We start from the raw sequence: 24960 nt of genomic DNA, 5'->3' as shown, positions 1-24960 counted from the left end.
AACCTTCTCAACGCACGTAGGCCTCCGGAGATACACCCGTCTCAGTTTTGGCGTGTCCAGCGCGGCAGAAGTATTCCAAAATGTCATACAAGAACTCATAACGGACATACCTGGTGTAATCAATGTCAGCGATGATATTATGGTACATGCCCGACCCATCCAGGAACACAACAACCGGCTAGCGCAAGTGTTTCAAAGACTAAGGGACGCAGGCCTCACCCTACATCGCGAGAAGTGTGAATTCTTGAAACGAAAGTTGCAGTTTTTTGGGTACACCTTCTCAGCCGAGGGGGTCAACCTGGATCCGGACAAGGTAAAAGACATCAAAGAAGCTGCTCCTCCCACTACGTCACGGAAGTCCGGAGCTTTCTGAGGATGGTGAACTACTGTGGGACGTTCATCCGTGACCTTGCCAACTTGACACTACTGCTGAGAGAGCTCACAAAAGACACCACGCCTTGGAGATGGTGTCCTGAGCAGGCAAAAGCGTTCCAAGAAATCAAAGGAGCCCTATCAGATGCCACCACATTAGCCTTCTTCGATCCCCGGAAGTTGACACTTGTGGCGGTGGACGCCGGTCCGGTGGGACTAGGGGCCGTCTTAATGCAAAGGCAGAGAGCAGATGAAGACTGGACTCCGGTGGCATTTGCTAGCCGTTCTCTTACAGAAACTGAACAGAGATACTCTCAAATCGAGAAAGAGGTGATAGCCATCCACTGGGGTTGCCGGCATTTCCACCTGTATGTCTACGGAAAGCCATTTGTGGTGGCCACCGATCATAAGCCACTGGTTGCTCTCTTCTCAGGGACCTCCACGAAACCTCCACCTCGCATTGAGAAGTGGATGCTCCAACTCCAAGACTATAGCTGCCGGGTAGAGTATCAGCCCGGGTCCAGGAATCCCGCAGATTACCTATCACGACACCCGCGAGCCGCCACTCGGGAAGAAATGGAGGACGCGGCAGATACCGAAGCATACGTGAGATGTGTCACTGCCCGATCATGCCCGATGCCCATGTCTGTGGAGAGCATTGCAATAGCCACCCGGAAGGATGATTCCCTACAAAGAGCCAGAACGGCACTTCAGAGTGGAAACTGGCACCGAGCCAAGGAAGAATGGAAGATATTAACACCTGAGGCGCAACGCATCATGGAGAGCCTTCATCACGTGAGAGAAGAACTCAATGAAGATAACACTGAATGTCTGCTGCGAGGTCACAGGCTAGTGATACCGTCGGCCTTAACGGCCCAAGCAGTGCAACTGGCCCATGTCGGCCACCAAGGTATGGTCAAAACAAAATCCAGATTTAGAACCAAAGTATGGTTTCCCCTCATGGACAATCTCGTGGAAGCCACGGTGAGATCGTGTGCAGCCTGTCAGGTCACTGGGGACGTACCGCGAGAGGCATCCGTCATTTCTGAGCCTCGGCCACAACGTCGCTGGGAGTGCGTCAGCCTGGACTTTGGTAGTCTCCCCGATGGGCGGCACACCATGGTAGTCATCGACGACCACTCCAAGTACCCGGAGGTGGAAATAATATCCACCACCAGCGCTACGGAGGTCATTCCCAAACTCGAGAAGATCCTGGCAGCGCACGGATTGATCAGAGAACTACGAACAGACAATGGCCCTCCTTTTCAGGGACAAGAACTTGCCATTTATCTCAGCGTCTTAGGGATCCGGCATCGCAGAATAACCCCCCGATGGCCACAGGCTAATGGCGAAGTGGAGCGGTTCATGCGAACTCTCAACAAGGTGATTAGGATAGCTCATGATAAAGGACAGTCATTAGAAGTGGCGATTTTTACATTTCTGAGGAGCTATCGACAGACCCCTCACACGACCACTGGGGTTGCTCCGGGACATATTCTCATGGGGCGAGTGGTTGCGGATTCCATTTTTGATCACCCCCACTGGAAACCAGAGTCATCCAACGAAGGCCGGATCGAAGCCCGACGGCAGGAAGCCTACGCCCAAGACAGCAAGCGTAGGAGAGCCAGAACATCACAGATCACCCGGGGAGACCTCGTACTACTGAAGAATCGGGTCACCAGCGGAAAATTCAGGTTGACGTACGAGACGAAGCCCTGGAAGGTGGTGAACGTGAAAGGAACTCGTGTCATTGCGGCCCGAGGCCAAGAGGTTGTGACTCGCAACGTGTCCCACTTCAAACTGTTTCATCCCGAGACAGTGGCCGTCTCCTTGCCTGAGTCGCCGGAGGTCGGGGCGCCAGCAAGCCCGGTGACTGTCGGGTCCCCGGAATCTAGAGACCGCTCCCATGAAGAGGAATCTCCGGATTCGACAAATGGTTACGATCCTTCTCCAAGAGGATCGGAGGGTGTCAGAGTGGAGCAGAGCGGAGAAGACCCTGGAGTCCGTAGCAGCGATTCACCATCCCCGGCTGGGGTTGGTGTCACTCCGAGCAGAGGGCCCTCTCGATATCGACTAAGAAGAAACCCGGAGCCGTCCTGTCGTCTCCGAGATCATTTCACGTAAGACTGTTCAACTGCATGCTTACTCGAATCATGAATCAGAGACTGTAGAGTGAATCCAAGAGACTGAGATTGACTACCTGCAGTATTCCTACTTATTTCTTTGTATATTTTGCTCTTTTTATTTTTGTTGTTGTTGGAAAGGAATGTTGTGTTCTAGTTTATTCACGCCTGTGGCGCAACAGGCGTGCAACGTGGCACCACGTGACTGGTATAATAACAGGGGCCCCCGCACGTACGTACACCAGTTGGCAACGACGTGCAGAGCCACAAACAGCACCCTAGTGTCCGTGTACTTAATTATAGCCAAGGGCCACGTGTCAGGCCTATAGACCCCCAGGTTCCCCCTGAGCGTAGTAAACCCTGTGGGCCCCCTATTCCTACAACCCCCCCCCACGACACAACAATATGTAATAAATAAATACCCTGAGCCTGCTTACCACAGGCACTACTCAGGGGTTGTGGAGGCTCATTGTAGGCTCTTCTGTAGCCCCACACTTGTGTCCTGATGGTAGCGACGTCCTGGCTGCCGGTAGCTTCCCCTCCGTGTCTGGCGATGGACGGGCCCGCCCTGCCACGACGTCAGGGGTGTCCCCGTGATGACATCATGGGGGGGCGGAAACGTCCTTCATTAAACACTGAGGGGACGCTCCCGGCGGCGGCTCCTCAACATCTGTTGTGACCCCAAGGGTGGGCAATAAATAAAATAAAAATGTTGGTACAGCAGCAGGTACAATTTAGTAGGGTCCTTGCGGCTTTCATTTTTTTTTCCAAATGGGGGTATATTCATTTAGCGCAGACTCGACCTGAAGGTCTTGGAGCGCTCTGTACATGCGCAAAGGTTACGTTACACAAGTACACATTCATTTTATGCAGGTGTGTGTGTTGGTAGAATATTTGATTAACCATGAATCACAGGCTGTGGAGCAGGGGTGTTTCTCATGCTTTTGCTCGCCCCTACAGCCCTTTTTAAAAGCAGCAGCCATGCATGTCTCCTATAATTTCCATGCAATAAGTAAATAAATAAATGCCCGGATACCACCTTGGGGTTAAGGCTCTTGGAAAGAGGCATGTGTTTTTGTTAGTGGAGGTGTTGATTTATCATAAAATACCCCAGATGTTTTATATGCATGCTGTAAAGAATGTCTACCACACAGCCCTTAAGCTGTATATAATGTAATTGTTGGATTGCTCATTGTGTTTCAGATAAATATGTTGTTACTACTTGTAGTTTATAAGTTAAAATCCTAACCTATCCCTGTGGTTATTAAAGGGGTGCAAAGAACAACATGAGCCCTGAAATGTTGTACATATAGGCGTAGATTAATGTTGTACATGCGTTGAGGCTTGTGTGTAGGAATGAAGGGTTCTTATTAAAAAGTAAACGTCAAGGCTGTAAAGTTGTCACTTATAATGAGGACAGGCACCTTGGTTGAGGGTAAATACGTTATTTATTATTTAAATCAACAAGGCACACAGAGCGCCAAGCATGCTGCCTGTGCACAGCTCCGGCGCCTAACTCATCGCGCTGCAGGTCGCGCGAATCCAAAATGGCCACTGCTCACGCTATGTCGTTACGTAGCGTGAACACTAGAGCGGCGACTCTACATATCTCCCCTTTTTTATCCAACCAAGTAACTTAGTCTGTGGCAGCTTCAGCGTCCATCACTCATATCATAGTCCCGAAACCTGGAGGGTCTCACCACCAATCGCCCACCTCTGGTGCACCTTACCGGAGTGGATGTTATCTCCTTCTCCTCCTTGGTCGGGGACTCCACCTCTTTACCTTTGTCGGCATACGAGCTCTCACTGTCCACTGGCTCTCTCCCTTCTCGCCTTGTCATCCTTGCACATGGGGTTTCTCAACCTTCTTGTTCCAACCCTGGTTCCATGCTTTCCAACTCTCCTTCTTGATTGCCTGTTTCATTCTCTGATGTGCTCTGATCCGTCACTTCATGTTCTCGCCCCTCCGGGGGCCATTGCACTATCTTGTTGCATCGAGCCATGCGATCCTGAAACCACACGTTTCCGTCACTCAACCTTGCTGCTCTGCCAAATACCTCTTTGACTTGGAGCGGTCCGCTGTACTTACTGTCCCCCTTGCGTTGGAGTGTAGCCAGTTTGACTCTCACCCATTCTCCTTCCTCCAACAGCGTGTCTTTTACATTCATTCTCTTATTGTATTGCTCCGAATATATTCTCTGAGCCCTTTCCAAGTTTGCTTGCACAACAGCCGGGGACCACTTGCTGGTCACCGTCTTGTCTTTCCACGCCAAATTGTCCTTCGTAAATGGGTCTCTACCTCTTAGGATTTCGAAGGGACTGTACCCTGTTCCTGTGGTGGTGATACGATACGCCCATATCATATGTAACACTTCCTTTTCCCAGTCCTTCCCCATCATGATTGCTGCTTGGATGGAGCCCATTAGGACTCCGTTGAATCGTTCTACTTGTCCATTTCCTGCAGGATGATATATGGACGTGTGTTTCGAGCAGATTCCATTTCTTTCCATGTATTTTAGGCACTTGTCTGAAGTGAATTTCGGGCCATTGTCACTTAATACACGTTTGGGGATGCCTTCTCTGAGGAAGATGGTAGTGAGGAACTTTAGTATGGTGTCCGTGTCCATTTCTTCATTGACATGTACCTCGGGCCACTTCGAGTATTTGTCCACCAGGACACATAGGTATTTCGGTGTCCCTTGATTGTCCAGGGTAGGTCCTAAAATGTCAATGGAGAGATCTTCCCATGGATTCCTCGGTGTGTCGAATTTTCCTATGGACGGTCTCAATGGTGTCATGGTCTTATCAGCTTGTTGGCATTGGTTACATTCCCTTACATGTCGTTCGGTTTGTGTGTCCATGCCTGGCCACCAGTAACCCTGTTTGGCTCTCAGTTTGGTCTTTCCAATTCCCAAATGGCCTTCGTCTAGTATGGCTAATAGTCTGGGTACGAGTCCTTCTGGGGGAACCACTTTGTCCCCTCGGTACATAAAAATTCCCTTCGCCAAGTGAGAGCTCCTCTCTCAATTCAAAGTACTTCCTCATCTCTCCGTTGAGATGTCTCTTTTCTGGCCATCCCCCGGTGATGTACCCTTTCACTTCTTGGATACTCTTGTCTGCCTGGTATGCCTCCTTCCATTCTTGGTTGCTTATTACCTTCTCCGGGTCCTCCATCAATGCCACCATTTCATCCCCTTCTTCCTTCTCTTCTTCCGCTGACTCCATAGCTGCTGCCCTGCTCAAATAGTCAGCGACCTTGTTTCTACTGCCCGGGATGTACTCCACATCATAGCGATACTCCAGTAGTTTTAGAGTCATTTTCGCTATTCTCGGGGTGGCGCTCGCATGCCCACTGGACGTGAGGACCCGCACCAATGGCTTGTGGTCTGTTCTTAGCTGGAACCTTGTGCCCCATAGGAACTGGCGAAATCTTCCCAAGGCCCAGACCACCGCCAACATCTCTAGTTCAATAACACTGAACTTCTTCTCAGTGTCTGTCAGGGCCCTGGACGCAAAACTGAGGGTCTCCATCACTCCTCCACCTCTGTCTTGCATAAGGACCGCGCCGAGTCCTTTGTCACTGGCGTCTGTTGTTACCACTGTCCGCCCCTGTGGGTCGTACCCTCGGAGGGGTATGGCATGGGTCACATCTTCCTTGACGCCTTCAAACTCCCTCTGAGTTTCTTCTGTCCATGCAAACGCCATTCTTTCTCTTGTCAACATCCTCATGTGATTGGTTTTGGAAGCGAAATGCTGTATGAATTTGCTATAGTACTCGGCCATGCCTAGGAAGGACCTGACTACCTCTTTGCTAGCGGGCGGTGGGGCATCACATATTGCTCTTACATTCTCCTTCTTCGGTGTGATCCCTCGTTCACCTATTTCGTGCCCCAGGTAGGTGACGGATGCCATGCCTAAGTGGCATTTCTCCCACTCAGCAGTCAGTCCCTTGTCTTCTAGCACCCTCAGTACCTTGGTCAACTTGGCGTCGTGGTCCTGTTGATCAGCCCCCATTACCAGAATGTCTTCTTGGAAGTATTGGACCCCTTCCACGTCCTTGAAGAGACGGTGCATCAGCTTTTGGAAAACCGCCGCTGCCGACGCTAGCCCGAAGGGCATCCTGCAGAATTGGTAACACCCGAACGGGGTGATGAACGACGTCAACCTCCTGCTCTCCGGATGTAACGCTATCTGGTGGTACGCCGACGTCAAGTCGATGGTGGAGTACCATTTCTTTCCTTTGGTCTTCGCCAGCATTTCCTCTATACGGGGCAGCGGGAACTTCTCCACAACGATGTTTTTGTTCAGTTCACGCAGGTCCACGCACAGCCGGACCCTGCCGTTTGGTTTCATCACCACCACCAAGGGGGCAAGCCACTCCGCACATGTGATAGGTTCAATAATGCCATTTCTTTCCAAGTCGTCCAGCTCTTGCTGTACCGGCTCCCTCACTGCTATCGGTACATTCCTCACTTTATGTGACACTGGTGTGGCATCCATCATGAGGATGATCTTGTGCGAAAACGTCTCCAATTTTCCGACTCTTCCCCCGAATACCTTGGGGAAGTCTCTTTTCCATTTCTCCATGTCTGGCCATGTTTCAGGTTCCGTCAATAGTACCTGTACTGCTCCGCCGGGGTCCAGCTTGATGCCCAGGTCTCCTTGGTCCATCCAGCCCAATACCGATGGGCCTTCCTCCGTCACATATAGTTTGCAATCTGCACTGCGTCCCCTGAATTCGAATGTCAGAGGTCGATAGCCTGCTATGGGGATGCGGTTTCCCAGGTACGTGACTGGTCTGATGTCCGGTGGTTCTAGATGTGGGCCTAAATGGGGTAAGAATTTTTCTGTCCACACTGCTCTTATCATTTGTGCAGCCAGAGGGAGGCAGAGAGCCGAATTGTGAGTACACCAGAACGCCAGAACGCCATTGCCTCGTGGCGAGTGCAGTGCTGCTGCCACAGAGGGAAGCGGAAACCACCGTAGTGAGAAAGGGAAGGGAAAGGAAAGCAGGCTGCCGGTCCTCGGCTTTCATACCCGTCACTCGTCTCCATCTGCCGATTCAACCACCACAAGGTAAACAGGCAATTAACCAGCACAACAGCGCAGCACAGCACTATCGGCGCCTCAGCATCTTGGGGCATCTTTAACCTCATAGCCTCGGAGCCTCACAGAACTTTTTGCTTTAGATACATTTTCCCCGAGTGCACCACTGCCAGCCACCTGCCACCGGGGCTGGGAACCCTCTGGCGGAACATCGAGCCCCCCCCCCCCCCCCTCTGCAACCTACAATTTGGGACCCACCTGCTGTTTGTTGGCTTGGCAGTAGAGTGTTGGAGGACGCGTGCGAGACGGCGTGTTGGACAGGCAGCGCCACGGACTTTTGACCCTTCCCGGTCTCTCCGGCCTCTTCGCCTCTCCCCCGGTGCGAGCGGCTCACAGGCTGGTGGCTTGGCTGCTCCCTGCCCCTCTCCCCCGTGCTGTGCAGAGCAGAGCGCAGGAGCGCGACCGCAGGTGGCCGCCAGAACTCACAGCCTTTACAGCAGCGGCCGCGGGCAAAATTCGGGAGCGGCCCGGTCGCAGCGGGAGCCCTCGGCTGGCATCCGGCCGGGGCCCGAGAGCTCTTGATCATCGCAGGGCTAGTCTGGAAAGCGGAGGAGGATTGCAGCAAGGTCCCCTACAGCGGCAGGAGTATTCCAGAAGTCGCGGGAACACTCAGCAGCCCAGGTAACAGTAGCAGCCAGGGCTACCCTTGAGGCGGCGGGAGTCGCAGGAGCCACTGAGACCAGCCTGTGCATCTGTGCATCTGACGACGCGGGAGACAAGAGGTAAGAGGTGGAGGCAAGCGCGGCAGCCGTTAGAGGTCGCCGCCAAGTAAGAGCCAGAGGGCGCGGTCTGAGGGGTTGGTAGACCAGGTCTCCAGCTTGCAGCCCCCCTCGTGTGCACCGCTTGCTAACCCCTCCGTCACCCTCCACACCTCCGTCCCCTCAAAACAAAAAACACAGCGCAACACAGGGGCCCACATCAGCACTAGTTCTGGTATTCCCTCCCCACCAGCACAATCGGGCACAAACAAGCCTAGCCCCAGCAAACGGCGCAAAAAGAGATGATGCTGAGAAAGACTAAATCCTGCACGGAGGATGAGGGGGAAGTGAACCCTGAGAGTCTAGCACAAAGAAGGGTAACCAGAAGCATAAGTACCCAAAAATCCCAGGACCTGGTCACTGGCAATTCCCTCCCCCAAGGCCTTATCACTCAATTCTTTCAGGCCTCAAACTGCCCCTCACCTTTGAATGAAACAAGTCACAAGATCCCGCGAACGATGCCATACCGGGGATCCCAAAGATCCACCTAGCCCCAGGGGACTCTTACTCCTGCGAGTCTGCTAACTTCGAGACACCTGGGAGCCTTGAAGCTTGTTTTCTGCCTGAGGCCAGGACAAAGAGCCCGATTAGGGTCACTGCCGACATTCACGATAGGCCAACGTTGGGGGCGAACGTGGATATAGACACTGGGAGGACAAGCGAGGTTGTCACATCCTCCTCACCAAAGAGCACAGGCACAGGCAAGGGCCCGAATGCAATTGTGACACCTAGGGAAATACAGAGGCCAATCCCCCAGGGTACGGAGGTTCCAACAACTTCGTTCTTACTAAAATTGGAACAGACTATTGAACGAACACTTGAAACTACCCCCAATAATTTAGGAAGAGCTAAGGCCCCGAGAACTGCACTGCTGAGTTTAACTCATCGCCAAGACTTAACCCAATTGATGAACCCACTTTTAAAGACATTAACTTGTCAGCTATAAGAGAAGTCCAGGACATAATGGCTAGGGCACTGTTATGGCAGTCCGCAAAGATGGAACTCCAAATCGATCTTTCGCAGTCGATAGCCCAACATTTGGTGTGCCAAGATGATAAGCTGGCAAAGCTGGAAGTCCAACTTAACGTCCAACAAGCTTATGCCGCCAGCACCAATTCCTGTGACGACTTAATCGATAAATGGGCAAGTCTACCCGAAGTCTTAAAAGAGATGCTTGCATTAGCAAGGGGTCAGGGCGAGATAACCACGCAAGAACAAGCCGCACAAAAGCTACCACCACAGACGACAGAGCATGCCGAAACAGCAACCCTTAGCACAACGGGCAATAGCGCCACAAAGGTTCCCCTAGTAGGGCCCCGCACTAACTTTATTTCGGCTAATAAAGGGAATGGTGACCCCGAGGCCTCGGATCTCGAGACCGTTAGTGATGACCTGTCTGTTACTACCTCTGAAGTGGAGAGGGTCGAAGGAGCATTAGCAAGTGCCAAAGCTCCGTTATCAAGGAGAGCTAAAAAAAGACTTAAAAAACAACTTAAGAAGTCCAAAGTTAGAAGCAGAAACACATCCTCGGTGGTATCAACCCTGGGCGACACTGAAACTAAACGTATCCCCAAACCATTCTTCCCCATTTTCATACCCAAGCAGGTGTCTAAAATGGGCAAGCCATGTGACGCACCTCTTGTTCGCGGTGAGGCCCAAAGTCAACAAATCCCTCTCATGGAGGGTCAAACTAATGAGGCTCTCCAACAAAGGCCTTCACAGGTGGCCGTCGCCACATCATTAAGTGCCCCCAGCCCTTCCGGTTGGGTTCTGAAACATGAGTCTGTAACAAATCCCAAACTACAACAGCGCGCACAGCTATTACAGTCTAGAGTGGTAGGTCTACCAACCGAGGGGCAAGGGAATCAGCAACCAGGAGTCGCACTCAAAAATTACCTAAATTTAACATCAGACCAGGGGGAGTGGCAAGGATGTCCGAGTGTGGTAGGTCAATCAAGCATGGGGCCCAATGGGCAGCAGCCAGAATCCACTCACATAAACCCTTTAAATTTCAATAACCAGAGGCTTAAGCTCCAGGGAGAAGGGGTGAGTTTGTGCTACATCACACAAAAAAACAAACAATCCACCTATGAGCTGCAGTTAACCCCAAGGTACACAGCAAAAGGCCCATTTGACACCTTGAACAGGTCCAACATTGTCCGCCTCTTTGGCCATATTGCCTCGCTGGCCCAAATCACCTCAGAAAATATTGAGTGGGTGATATTCAAGAGATTGGAGATAGACACTCATGATGACTCCACCATAATTGGACTTGCGAGTCAGCAAGTCCAACAGGCTGTCCTTAAGGAAGCAACACTGTTCGCTGAATGGGGCATTGACGTCGCTGCTCCAAAAACACTGAAATATCCACACGTCCTGTTGCCGCAACAGGACGCACACGAACCGTCATCTATTCTTAAAGGCATAAGGCACACCTGCCCAGAAATAGGGGCGAAATCAGGGCGGGCAAAAACCCCACTAAAAATCAAAATCCAGCAAAACGACGGGCAACGGAGCGTGCAGCGGCATTTCCAGACTTCGGATCACCTGAAGGCCACATGGAGACAGTGCCCCATACCTAATAAACAGCCATGTAAAAAATGCCTCCTCAAATCCACTCAGCCGCCTAGTCCACGAGTTATCCATCATTTCATGGAATATTGCGGGGGTGAGTAACATCTTTAGGGACATAACTACACCTGAATACCTCGCACAAGGGGACATACTGTGTATTCAGGAAACCTGGGCAAGGGCAACGACCGCCATTGGTGGCTTTTACGAACATTTTAAACCAGCGACCAAAAGGACAATCTTTGGACGCCCGTCAGGGGGTCTCTCTATCTACGTAAGTCATGCGTGCAAAATTAACACAACTGAATTAAAGTTGGAGTCTCCTGATCTTCAAGCCATCCTAATCAGTGGGTTGTCATCGGGTCAAAAATCTCGCCCCCTTCTATTAATTAATTGTTATTTCAACCCAACTAAGTATCAATCCTCCCAGGCCATGGAATCACTTATTTCAATTTTGGAAGATCTTTTATTAAATTGGAAGGACCAAGACGTAATAATCGCGGGCGACTTCAATCACAGAGGCTTGGGTTTAATTCCGGAGGCTCCATCAAGCAAGAAGTCAGCCTTACTGACTGAATTTCTCGCAAATTTTAAGCTGCAATCCACCCATGGAATACAAAAAAAGACCCAACCTGAATGGACCACCATCCCGACTTTTAGAAATGTCTCTACTATAGACTACATCTTTATCAACGAAGGGCTTGCCCACAATCTTTGCAACTTCACAGTGGACGACAGAGAGGAAAGCGACCATAGGCCCCTCCGCGCCACATTCAATCTGGCGCGGGTACAAGCAGAATTACAAGTAGTTATTGGACCTACCACGGGGGAGGAACATCACAAAGTGCTTAAAAGAATAAAATGGTCAACCAATCTCTGTCATAGCCTGCTAGACTATGTAGCTAGAAGGGAGGAAGAACCTAACCCAGTTCAAACTAAGAACATCATTCACCTCTGGGAAACTCTGACCTCCGACTTATTGGAACGCCTGGGCAATAATCATCATTCAAGAAGTCGCCAATTCCACTCTGATCCTCGCCGTGCAACATCGTGGTGCCTGTCACAGTGTAAGCGTGCTCTAAATAAGGCAATCAGGGCACAAAAGAAAGGCACTCATTTGTCAGGGAGATACTCCATTGCTGCTCTGCGAACAGACTATAAAAAGAAAGTCTGGGCCCACAAAAAACGGCAGACTGAACAGAATTGGTTGACCGTGTTCTCCTTAATTAAAGGAAATGACAATAGCAAGCTTTGGTGTTTCATTAACAGTCTGACCCCCAGAGGAGAGCAAAAGGAAAACGTGGGAACAGTATGCCAAAGGGTTGTATACCTGCGAGTCAAATCAGGCCACTGCAGGAAGCCGTGCGTGGTCCAAGGTGGCGGCGGAAATTATCGAACCCGAAAGAGCTACGTCAGAAGGCGTAAATTCGACCTGCACCAGATTGTTCACAGAAATGGAGGTACTAAAGTGCATCAAGGCCATTAGAACTGATGGCGCTCCAGGCCCAAATGGGATTCCGACCCAGGTTCTGAAAACTGCCTCAGCCTTTTTTGCATCCAGACTCACCCCTTTATTTAACCATTCTTTTGCCACGGCAATGTTGCCATCCTCTTGGAAAGGTTCTATTCTATTCCCCATCCATAAAAAGGGGGACCACACGAACCCGGCCAATTATAGGCTTATAGCTCTCCTCGACGTAGAAGCAAAGATATATGCCCGCCTTCTTCTCAGGGATCTGGAGGACTGGGTGGACAAGAATGGCATTCTTCCGCCCACACAGACTGGCTTTAGGGCTCATAGTTCCACTCTTGACAACATCTTAGCCCTTGCCTACCTTGCGAAGAAGGCCAATACGAGGAACAAACCGCCCCTGTTCTGCTGTTTCATAGACTACTCCACAGCCTTTGACCGAGTGAACAGGGGTCGGCTCTGGGCAAAACTTGACTCGTGGGGGCTACCACAGGCTCTGCTAAAAGCTATAAAAGCGCTCTATGAGGGCACCTGGGTTAAGGTGAAGCTAAGCCCCACAATAACAACTGCAAGAATTGAAACCAACTCGGGCCTCAAGCAGGGGTGCGTCTTGGCCCCCATGCTTTTCAACTTGTATACTGCGGACATGGGGACAGCTCTGAAAGATGCCAACTTAGCACCTCCAAAACTGGGGAGGCTCGTCTTGGGAACACTCCAGTATGCAGACGACACGGTGATCATGGACCACACCAGGGTGGGGCTCCAAAGAGCCTTAAGCAGTTTGGCATTATACAATAAGTCAAATGACTTAAGGATCAACGTGGGCAAGACCAAAATCGTCATTTTTGGCAAATACCCCCTCAAAAAAGAAGCTTCATGGTCTCTGGGAGAGCACCGTATCGTCACTGCCCCATCCTACAACTATCTGGGCACCTGGGTCTTTGAGAGTGCCTCTGCAGCCAAACATCTGAAGGAGCTTAAACCTAAAATTGACAAAACCATTCTGTCGCTAAGACGCTTTTGCCACCGCTTGGACAGTCCCTCAGCAGAACCAATGTTGACAGTGCTCCGGGCAAAACTGATCCCTGCCATTGCATATGGGCACATAGCCTACCCTGGTGCATTTGACAAAATGGTCAACGCGGCCCAGGCGAAAGCCTATAAGATGGTGCTACAGGCCCCTAGATAGGCAAGGAACACTAGATTAAGGCTAGAAATAGGCCTTAAGCGACCTGAGCTGGTATTACTGGGGGACCTTTTAAAACTCTATATTAGAGTATTGAAAGCACCAGAACATTCGCTAAAGCACTCCCTAAAATCAATCTTTGATGAGGTGGGCTCCCCCTGGTACTCAAAGGTAGGACAAGCCATTGCAGCATTGAAAATCGAAAGAAGGAGTTTGTCCCTGCACGAAATTCCTTTCTCAGCTTGGGCCCAAGCAGTTAAGCGACAAGTCCAGATCATCTCCTTTGGACTTGACATTGCATCCCTTCGGCAAAATCCACTTACTCAGGCCCTGGACAATTCATATATTCCAGGTAAACTCCAACTTTACCTGCAAGATCCAGTATCCACCTACGCGAGAAAGGAAATTTTGTACTTTCGACTTTTGGCCCTCAGGATCATGGACTTCAACCCCAAATGGGCCCGTACAGATGGCACCTTGGCCTGTCGTCTATGCAATTACCGTAGAGAATCCTGGCTACACTTGCTGTGCTGCTGCACAAAGCTGGCCATTGACCGCCATCGCTTGCTGCTCCCGATTTTATAGAACACGGACTATAGAACTTGCAGAGAGGCTTCGGACTGGTGCCTCTCAGTCTCCACGACCTGTTTGATAGCCAGAGTTGGGAAATTTATATACCAGGTAAAAATGGCACTCGACTCCCACTTAACGGCATTGTCTGCAAAGTAACCGGAAGCCTTCCGCCCCAGTTATCCAACCTGGGCTGGTTTAAAGATCTACGAAGAGTCCATCTTTCGTTAACAGCCCCTGGTACATAAATTGACTCTACCGAACTTTCATGTGCCTCCCCTTATCAGCTGGGAAACACTTGTACAACCTATACATCACTCCTTTTAAAAAGAACTCTGTTTTGGACAGCTAATCAGGATTAATATGTTAGTATTTTAACTTAAAGTGATTTTCATTTTTATGTTTGGATGGAACTTGGGTGAGGGGGGTGTCGGGATGTTCATAAAGCTTTTTATTTTTTTATACTGTAAAGATTTTAAGTAATCATGCAGTTTATTAATAAAGAATGTCACTGCTCTTTGTACTAACGTGTACGGTGATCCTGAGTCCGCCACGATGCTTATCATCACTCCACCTATCAACATGTCCAGCACGGGTTTGTTCGATCTCCTGGCACCTACGCTCAAGACTTGTTCCTCAATGCATAGTACTTCGTCCTCTTCCTCTTGGCTTCTGCCTTCCCCTTCATCCTGGTCTCCGTCGACGAATTTCACCGTGTTGCGGGCCATTTTCCTCCGACAAACCTTTTCATAATGTCCCATTACTCCGCAGAACATGCACTTAGCCCGGAAGGCCGGGCATCTTTTGTCATTCGCTTCATGGGCCCAACTGCCGCACCGGTAGCACGAGGTCTTACTTCCTTTCGTCTGCTTCCACGGCGGTCCTGGTTTTCCTTGCCATTTGTTGGGTCCTTTGTAGTTCGAACCTGTGTTCCTGCTCCCGCCTTTTTTCTCTTAGTCCTCTATTCTGTTGACCATGGGCTTTGCCGCCATTTCTCTTTTCGCCGCATCTGCGCATCTCCGTGCTAATTCAGCCTCCTTCACCATCGCAATCGCCTTCTTCAACGTGGTGTCCCCGCTGGACCACAGCTTGTCCTGTACTGATTTCATTGTCGTATGCATCACTATTTGGTCTTTGATGAAATCATCATGGAGTCCGCCAAACTGACACGTGGACGCCAACTTTTTTATGGCCGCTACATACTCATCGATAGATTCGCCGTGCTCTTGCTTCCGCTGTTGGAAATTGTATCAGTCTATCGATACGCAAACCGCCGGTCAGTAATGTTCGAGTTCTTACAGGGCGTGCGCATATACATCGTCGTCACTTGATTGTCTCTGTTTGGGTACCAGGTTCTTGAACACCCTGATCCCCTCCGGGCCCAAGTTGTGTAGTAAGATTCTTCTTTTCCTGACGTTAGTGAAGGCTTCTTCGTGCTCATCCTCCAGGACTTCAATGTAATTTGTGATGTATTCTTTCCAGTCCTCCCACTTCATTAGGGGCTCTCCCGGTTTTGGCAGGAAGGGAATCGGCGCCGTCGCCGAGGATGATTGAGCGCACATGGTTTCCCGCCTTTGCGGCGTGACACTCTGGGTTTTGGGGCTGCCTGGTTCGCTGTTCTCCTCCCTTTCGCCTGGTCGGAGCTGGGTGTCTTCCTGTTCACCACTCTACTTCCCCTGGATCCGCCAGAGCTACTATCCGGCCGGGTTTCTCTTACAGGACTGGTTTCCTGTGCCACCCTGCAGTCCTTCTAGTGCTTGGCAAGCCTCAATGGTGTCCCTTGTACCTCTTACGACGACCAATGCTTGTTGGAGCAGGGTGTAGCCGCCTCTGCCACGCTCTGTGTGCTTCCCCTCTCTCCGGTGGTGGTGTCCGACAGGTAGGTCTCTCTGTCCTCTAGTAGTGGTGAGGAGAGATGGCCAGGGTTCATGTTTCTTCCTCAGTTCCCACTATTCCCTGTGGGTCCCTGTCTCAAACTCGTTCTTTTCCATCCCACCCTCGTCGCCATTGTAAAGTTGTCACTTATAATGAGGACAGGCACCTTGGTTGAGGGTAAATACGTTATTTATTATTTAAATCAACAAGGCACACAGAGCGCCGAGCATGCTGCCTGTGCACATCTCCGGCGCCTAACTCATCGCGCTGCAGGTCGCGAATCCAAAATGGCCGCTGCTCACGCTACGTCGTTACGTAGCGTGAACACTAGAGCGGCGACTCTACAAAGGCAAGGGTTGTTTTCAATTTTGAATTTATAATTGGTGTTTTCTAAGGTGAATGTAAGAAATGGTAATGCAATGTTTATGTGACCTAGTTTTAAAACAGCCATTTTTGATCTAACCCCAGACACAGGACATCCAGGTAATAACCATCACCGATGCAGAAATGCTCACCCTGTAATCAGGTATATGTATTTAGAGTTGTATAGTTCTGAGTAGTTTTTGTACACCGTTGTCTCAGAAGCTCTGCTTTTCTAATGGTATTCTCATGTATGTATGATTTTATAGATTATGATTCCAACCTACAACTGATTCTTGATGGTCTAGAACGGTACCAGGAGCCTCAAGGAGCATCACTGAGTGTGCAGGATAACACAGTTCTTACAGGTAAATCAAAGAAAAATGCTCGGGTTCTTTAAACTGTCTAAGACTTAGGCGTGGTTAGTCCAAAAACCACAACGGTGAACTGTAGTAGGGCTCCTCAGAAGGGCCTGCTAAGGCCTTGTTTATACCCAAAATGTGATTATTTTTTATCTTTACAGGGCCCGCGGAGTCATGCACGACGACGCGGTTGTGCAAGAGGCTGTGCAGCAAACAAAAGAAAGGCCTTATGTCCCCTTTCACCCCTCCAGGAGCGTACGACCCAACCAGCCCCGCGTCCGTATTTGAAACTATAGAGGGCTTCAGGGCATTGGAAGGGTCCTGCGTTGTAATGGGCTTGATTAAGGGCCATTCTACTGCTTCTACTTGTAACGCAGGTTCCCCTTGCTTCTTCTTAAGATATTTTCTCAAGAGGCAATTCACTTTAGGGGTTGGGGCTGTACCAGCTCCTCTCCAACCGCCCTCACAGCCACTGGCCCCTTAGAGATCAGGGATGTAGAGGGTTTATTCACAGACGTCACAACATTTTTTAATGAGAGATCTATAGGTGTAGTGTGGGGCTCAGGAACCACCGGTTTCTTCTTGAGGTGTAAAGGCATTGTCTGGGATGATTCTGGGGCCACCAGCATCGTCCTAAGGTTTAAAGGACAGCATTGGGGCTCCGAGGTCCTCAGTTTCTTCTTAAGGGTGGGTTTATTTGAAATGAGACCCCCTTTTGGGGCCTGGAGAGAGTTCAGATACGCCGCATTGCTTTTAGACAGAACAGACATTACGGTGTCTGGGGTTGTAAACACCCCTCTGTTGTTGTCCCCCTCCCTGTGCAGAATAGACATTCCTATAGGCGTGTTCATCATGTTGGAGGAGGGATTGTTTTGACATTTCACTGCTGTGCTGGCTCTCGGTTGTATATGTTGTAGTATAAACAGAGCTTGACCTGGTGTACCCGCCTACTCGCACATTTTGCTGCAGACAAGATGTTCTGGACTGTCTTTGTGATGTCACTTAACGGTGTCGTCGACCTCTTAGCCTTACAAGTATCTTCTCAAGTGTTCTTTTGAGCGGCTCCTAGAATGTAACATAAAAAATATTAGACAAATAAGGAACCTGTATGAGCTGTTAATTACTATCCACAGATACCCCGCCACAATAATTTCTACACGTGCCCCTTTATACATCCAGTACAACATGGCGGTGGACCCTTCTGCTTGCGAGAATAAAACCCAGAGAGTTCTTTTTTTTGCTCCCTTTTGTAAAAACACACCTGTTTGAGGTCTTTTCCCAGCTCCTTTCTTTGTCAAACGACCCTCTTTGATGCTGAAGACTTCCTTTTCAGCGGCCTTTCTTTTGTTCACTGCGCCGCCTCTGGCACAACCGCACCGTCCGTGCATGAATCCGTGGGCCCTGTAAAGAATTTTTTTTAATCACATTTGGGGTATAAACATGGCCTTACAGGCCCTTCTGAGGAGCCCTCCTACAATTCGCCATCGTGGTTTTTGGACTAACAACGCCTACGTCTTAGACAGTTTAAAGAACCCGTGCATTTTTTTGATTTACCTGTAGGAACTGTGTTATCTTGCACACTCAGCGATGAGCATTGAGGCTCCAGGTACTGTTCTAGACCGTCAAGAATCAGTTGTAGGTTGGAATCATAATCTATAAAATCATACATACATGAAAATACCATTAGAAAATCAGAGCTTCCTAGACAACGGTGTACATAAACTACTCAGAACTATACAGCTCTAAATACATATACCGGATTGCAGGGTGAGCATTTCTGCATCGGTGATGGTTATTATTGGCATGTCTTGTGTTTGGTGTTAGATCAAAAATGGCTGTATTAAAACTTGGTCTCATAAACATTGCATTACCATTTCTTACATTCACCTTAGAAAACAGCAATCATTAATTCAAAATTGAAAACAACCCTTGCCTTGACGTTTACTTTTTAATAGGAACCCTTCATTCCTACACACAGGCCTCAACGCATGTACAACATTAACCTACGCATAAATCTACAACATTTCTGGGCTCATGTTGTTCAATGCAACCCTTTATTAACCACAGCGACAGGTTAGGTTTTAACTTATAAACTACAAGTAGTAACAGCATATTTATCTGAAACACAACGAGCAACGCAACAATTGCCTTTTATACAGCTTAAGGGCTGCATGGTACACAATCTGTACAGCATGCATATAAAACATCTTGGGTATTTTATGATAAATCAACAACTCCACTAACAAAAACACATGTCTCTTTCCAAGAGCCTTAACCCCAAGGTGGAATGGAATGGAATTGGATTTGTAAAGCGCGTGGCTACCCTTAGGCGTCCCAGCGCTATGAATAGAGATTTTGGCAGAGGGAACAGATGTTTTAGGGGAAGAGGAAAGTTTTCAAGAGCTTGCGGAACTTCAGGAGATTGGATTCTATCCGAATATTGAGGGGGAGGGAATTCCAGAGTTTTGCGGCGCTGAGAGAGAAGAGACGCCCGCCTGTTCGTGCCTTCTTTACTCTGGGAATGTTTGCAAAGTAAAGGTGATCAGATTTTAGTGCCCTGTTGGCTTTGTAGGGGGTGATCAGCCCTCTCAGGATGGGGGGGGCCCTTGCCCTGAAGTGATTTGTCCATTATACACAGGAACTTAAATTTAATTCTTTCCCGTATTGGAAGCCAATAAAGGGATCTGGCTGAGAGTCTTTTTGAAGTTCCTGTCAACAATCTCGCTGCAGAGTTCTCTATAAGTTGTAGTTTGTTTACGATAGTCTCTGGGGCACCTAGATAGAGAGCGTTACCATAATCCAACCTAGAGAGAATGAGGCCCTGCATAAGGAGTTTTCTGGAATGTAGAGGCAAGAGAGGGAGGATTTTCCGTGCAGTACGGAGTAGGCCAAAGCACACGCCGGCGGTTTTCTTTGCTTGAATTCTAAAAGAAAGGTCTTGGTTGAGCCAGACACCAAGGGTTTTAATTTCACTTTTTGGGATGCATGTATGCATGTAGGCCACATGGAGTTAAAGATAGATGTGGTTTTGTAGCCCAGCAGCATTAGCTCCGTTTTGTCTCCATTAAGTTTAAGGAGGGATTGATTCATCCAGCTAAAAATTTCTGAGAGACCGGATCGTAGGTTCTCAGAGGAATGGTCTGACTGGTTGAGTGAGATGACCAATTGTGTGTCGTCTGCGTATGTGATCAGTTTGATCCCGAAAGGGGTAACGATATCTTCCAATTGGGACATGTAAGCGTTAAAGAGTGTCGGGCTCAGAGACGAGCCCTGTGGAACACCACACTGGAGAGGGATTGTGTTGGACCGTATGCTGCCTTCAGAAACCTCGAAGGTTCTGTTGTCAATGAAGGATTTAAGCCATGCGAGGGCTGAGCCGAGACTCCTAGATTGCTGAGGCGTTGGATAAGCATACGGCGATCAACCGTATTGAAGGCAGCGCTTAGGTCCAGGAGGTTCACAGCTGCTGATCCTCCTGAGTCCAAAATCCGCCTTGCCTCTTCAACCACCGCTATCAGGGCTGTGTCTGTGCCCTGCCCTGGACGGAAGCCTGTCTGGGAGCTGCGAAGCAGTTCACCTGCTTTCAGAAAGGCGGACAGTTGTTGATTAGCGAATTTTTCCGCAATTTTGCTAATCCCTGGAAGCAGAGAGATGGGTCGGTAGTTGGACATCTCTAAGGGGTCTAGCTGTTTTTTTTAAATAGGACTCTTACTATGGCTCTCTTCCAGCCTGGTGGAACGGTGCCTTGGGAGAGAGAGGAGTTGATTAGGTCAGTAGCCAATGGGGTGATGGTTGAAGTCACTAATTTCAGGATGTTAAGTGGTGCAGGATCAAGAGGGGAGCCACTTTTTACTGATCCAAGAATTGTAAGGAATCCCTCCCTGGTGATTGGAGAGAAGGAGTCAAAGTGTAGCGAGACATTTGGGGCACTGGGAGAACTGGGTTGTGGTAGCTGGTCTGAAGTTGGGAGACTTTTTAAGATGTTTTGAATTTTTGTTGAGAAAAATTCCGCAAGTTGATTACATCTGAGCCCTGAAGTATCGATGGTGGGGCGCGGGTCTGGGACTTTAAGAAGTTCTTTAACAATACGGAAGGTCTCTCTAGATGAATTAGTGGAGGCTCGAACAATCGCGTAGCTAGGGGGGGGTGAGGGGGGCGGACCGCCTTAGGCGGCACTATTTTGGGGGCGGCGGTCCCACGGCACTGGTGGTCAGTTGCGGCGGCCTTTATCATTTATTTGGGGACACTCACTGTCCCCAAATAAATAATAAAGGCCGCCGCAACGGACCACCAGTGCCGCGCGGCCCATTTGAAGTTCAAGCAAGCTCATCTGCTTACGCACGCTGCACGCACGCACACGCAAGCTGCACGCACTGGTCTGGTGAGAGCGTGAATCGCGCCTGGGTCACTAAGGTCAGGACATGCAGTAATTTGCAGTCTCCTGGACAATGCCAATCTCCCATGACCTGCAGTGCGGCATGCTGCCTCTTCTGACGCCCTGCCCCTCGTGCACGGTAGGAGCGGGGCCGGTCTGACGATGCAGCACATGAATTCAATGGCTGTACAGCCGAGACAGGACACATGAAGGCGGGCGGCAGGAGGCACAAGCTGGCGGCCGTTATGCTCAGAAGGCAAATCCCGCCGCTGTAGTTGAAGTTCCCGAGGCACCCCTAGTGTGCTATGTAGCGCTGAGGTGCCAGTAATGTATGCAGCCTCCTCAGCCGATCACGCCACACGAGAGTACTCCTGCAGCTGAGCCTCAAGAATTCTGTGCGAGTCCTGATTAGACCGCGGCCGCGCTGTGTGAGTAGTAGTGTCTAGGTAATTAGCTTCATTTAACTTCCCTCACCCCGCCCACCATCCTTAGCTCTCTCGTAACAATCCTCACCATTAGAAAGAAAAATAAAGTAGCTTCGGTTTGCAGCCCTCTGAGATTAACACTGTCTTTCAAGCCGAGATGATTTACTTCACAGTACTTCGTTTATTCTGAAAAATTTAATCATGTTTTGCTTTGTTTCTTAGCATTTATTTTCTTTGCCGACTCCCTCTTTGTTTTTCATAATTACGTAATTATTACATTTTATTTATTTGGAAATGGGCAACTATGGATTTTATTTTATCCTCCGTAAAATAGAACGCACACAGGAAGCGTGCTACCTGGATCGTATTAAAGCGCTATAAAGTCTGCATGCTCATTTCAAATCCATTATTTGAAAAAAATATCCTAAATAGAGTTGCCATTATGTTGAAAATAATGCTCTACAAAAGAAGGCATCCTTCTTATATTTTAATAAAATGTTTATAGCAGATGAAACGTACTGTATATTTATGTTTACTGACATACAGATTGGGAATGGCAGACTGCAGACTAGTGAAGGGACTCTTGAATACCAACTAAAGTAGTTATATTATCATGCTTTTCTCTACCCCATCAGGGATATGTAAATGAGTGGATGCTGTTCGTGAAGGTTTAAATACTGTGTGTGTGTGTGTTCGTGTGTGTGTGTTTGTTCTTCCTTACTTCTGGATTAACTATTTAGTCCATGTAGTGCCCTTATATAGAGGTGATTCAGAAAAGGGGGTGGTGATGAACAGAGTGCCTGAATTAAGCAGACCACTCTTACCCAGTCCAAAGATCAGGGCTTGATCCATCACCGTTATTTAGCTCACTGCCCCATCCCAGCTCAGAACCTGGCTATATGCAAATTAGTCTGTCCCTGGCCCAGTGCATCATGGGAACAGGGCAGACCAAACTACCAAGCCAATTCTTCACCAGAAAGGAGACAAGCTACCGGGGACCGGTTTCTGGCATTTCAGCCTCTTCGGCCCGGCTTGCTTGAATCCTGATGGAGCAGTGAGAAAGGGACTCATGTCTGAGTATACCCTGCCACACCTATAGTGGCCAAAAACGATACAGAAAAGGGGGTGGTGATGAACAGAGTGTCTGAATTAAGCAGACCACTCTTACCCAGTCCAAAGATCAGGGCTTGATCCATCACCGTTTTTTAGCTCACTGCACCATCCCAGCTCAGAACTTGGCTTATATAGAGGTAGCACAGCGGACCGAAGAGTCAAAGCACTCCAAGTGGAAAGTTAAGCGAGGAGGAAAAAATATGTGGCACGTGTCATTTTCAGCAGTGTGTCTTCTGATGGAGGAGCACTGTGCAAAGGATCCTTGTCATTCCAGGAGACTGTTACTCAGAAGGATATTTTCTGAGAATCCGTCACAATGAGACTCAAAACAGATGTTTAAATTACCACTACTTTACCCACCATGGTGGACTATATACAACTGAGTCTTCTGTAGCAAAAATATTTTTTATCACCCTTAGTAAACACAACCAAATTCAAACCCTAACCACGCATAAACTGTTAATCCTTACACTACGCCTTGCCCACACTCTAATATGTACAGTGTCACCAACACTTTATTAGTTTTAACCCTAGACATCATCCTATAACGTACCTTAATAGTACTACTCCCCACCCCTTGTAGATCTGTGATGGACTGCTGCTTACTGCTCTGCCTACATTGCTGATTTTCCTGCAAGGTGCCTGCTCCACTGTCAGTGGGTAGCGAAGTGGGCATGGTACAGGATCCTGGCTGATTTTGTTTTTGTTGTGGCCGGCACCACAGGGAAGTCAGGTGAGAGCACATCTTTAATATGGCTCTCATGTTCCTAGCCCCCCTACCCCCAGACAGCATAATGACTGTCTTTCACTGACGCTGCAGGCCACCCTTATAATATGTTGTTCACACTCAAGGAGCTGAGAGGCCCCAAGTGCATACCGCTTACTGGCTACCATATTTCTTATATGAACAATTCCTATACTGCAGCACTTCAGCTTGACACTGAGGAAGCGCTATAATGTGTGATAATTATATTTAATGTGGTGAGTTGTAGACTTGGCTTACCCTTGAAATGTGGCACTATAGGCTGCTGTAAAAGGCAAACTACACCCAGACTTGAGCACCTTGGATTGTGACTTGATTTTGCTTGCGAGGAAGTGTCACTCATAGTCGTTTAAACGTCACTCATAATTACATTGAAATTATGAAAATGTCACACATAGCAATCTGAAACCTTGGCAGCTATGAAGGTTATGCTGAATACCTGAATGCTATTTCCACGACCACCGAAATTACGCATTACCTCCTCACCCGTCTTACTCCTCCCAATCCTTACCCATATGAGTGATTGTTTTGCGCATGCAGGCTTTGTTTACCAATCTCAGCAATAGCATTAAAAAAACGTACCCAATATAACTTCATCCTATGACTTCACTGTTCCCTCCTCTAGAAAAGGAGGAAGTCCACCTCCGAACTTCTTGTATTATCAAGGGTATCTAAAAATGGAGCTGTACAGTCGGTTTGTGTGCGTATGAAGAGGGAGGGTCGTTAACTAGAACTGTGACAAGTAATAAAGATTACTAGTAATTAAACTGATCATTACCTCCTCGCCCATCGTCCTCGCTCCATTTCCCACATATATGCGATATTACCCAAGAACATCAAACAGCTGGTGTACCAGTTAAAATTAAAACTCTTTAGTCAAATATTCAGCAACACCAGTGATTTATTCACATTTATAATTTTAGCTATTCTCATGTATGCTGCTGATGAGGTATGTTAATCGAATAACCATGTTTTTAAGCCCTTCTTGAAATCCTGCAGGGTGGCAGTCTTTGTGTTCTCCTTTGTACTGCTGGTCACTGGTGTATTCAACTGTGTAGCCTTGGACCGTGTCATGTATGTGCATGTAACTTGCATGATCGAGGTAACTATTAGTGGCAATACTATGTGTCTCTCGGTCCTTTTTCCCTAGTACCCTTCCGCCTCCTCATCAGGGGCGGCAATCTGAGGTATAGCCCCGGGTGCCACAAGCTCTAGCTACGCCCCTGGGCTCGAATTTTCTCTTCGAAAAAGGCGGCCTGAGTAGTTTTGAGGGAGGCTTTGTAGGACCTAATGGCTGTTCTATACTCAGCTTTCTTGTTAATGGCCCAATCTTTCCTCCATGCACGTTCTAACTTTCTGGTCCCTGAGTTCAGGGCTGAACCAGGGATATTTGAAAGGTCTGCTTTTTTTTCTACTATTTTCCTAGGTAGGACGTGGTCAAGTGAGTTTTCAATCCAAGATGAGAAATTTTTGTCCGCCACTGAAGGGTACGGATCGTGTGTAGGGATTGAGAGTTGTAGTAAGCTTTTC

At 48.7% G+C, this 24960-nt stretch overlaps 1 protein-coding gene and 1 long non-coding RNA gene across 3 annotated transcripts in view; one reads left to right on the top strand and one right to left on the bottom strand.

Annotated features, from left to right (window-relative positions):
* LOC144792677 (allantoinase, mitochondrial-like) overlaps positions 1-24960 on the top strand; it is a 410909-nt gene that overhangs the window by 12999 nt on the left and 372950 nt on the right. The window lies entirely within an intron of this gene.
* LOC144792678 (uncharacterized) overlaps positions 16215-24960 on the bottom strand; it is a 132859-nt gene continuing 124113 nt past the window's right edge. Inside the window, exons 2-4 of the long non-coding RNA XR_013602595.1 lie at positions 18309-18407; positions 18016-18155; positions 16215-17819 (exon numbers count right to left, since the gene is read on the bottom strand). This is a non-coding gene — a long non-coding RNA (uncharacterized LOC144792678). The remainder of the gene's footprint in view (positions 17820-18015; positions 18156-18308; positions 18408-24960) is intronic.

Source organism: Lissotriton helveticus, chromosome 11 (assembly GCF_964261635.1).
Source record: "Lissotriton helveticus chromosome 11, aLisHel1.1, whole genome shotgun sequence".
NCBI lineage: Eukaryota > Metazoa > Chordata > Amphibia > Caudata > Salamandridae > Lissotriton > Lissotriton helveticus.
The sequence above is the reverse complement of the archived record's forward strand: the minus strand, read 5'-3'. Positions and strand labels throughout refer to the sequence as shown.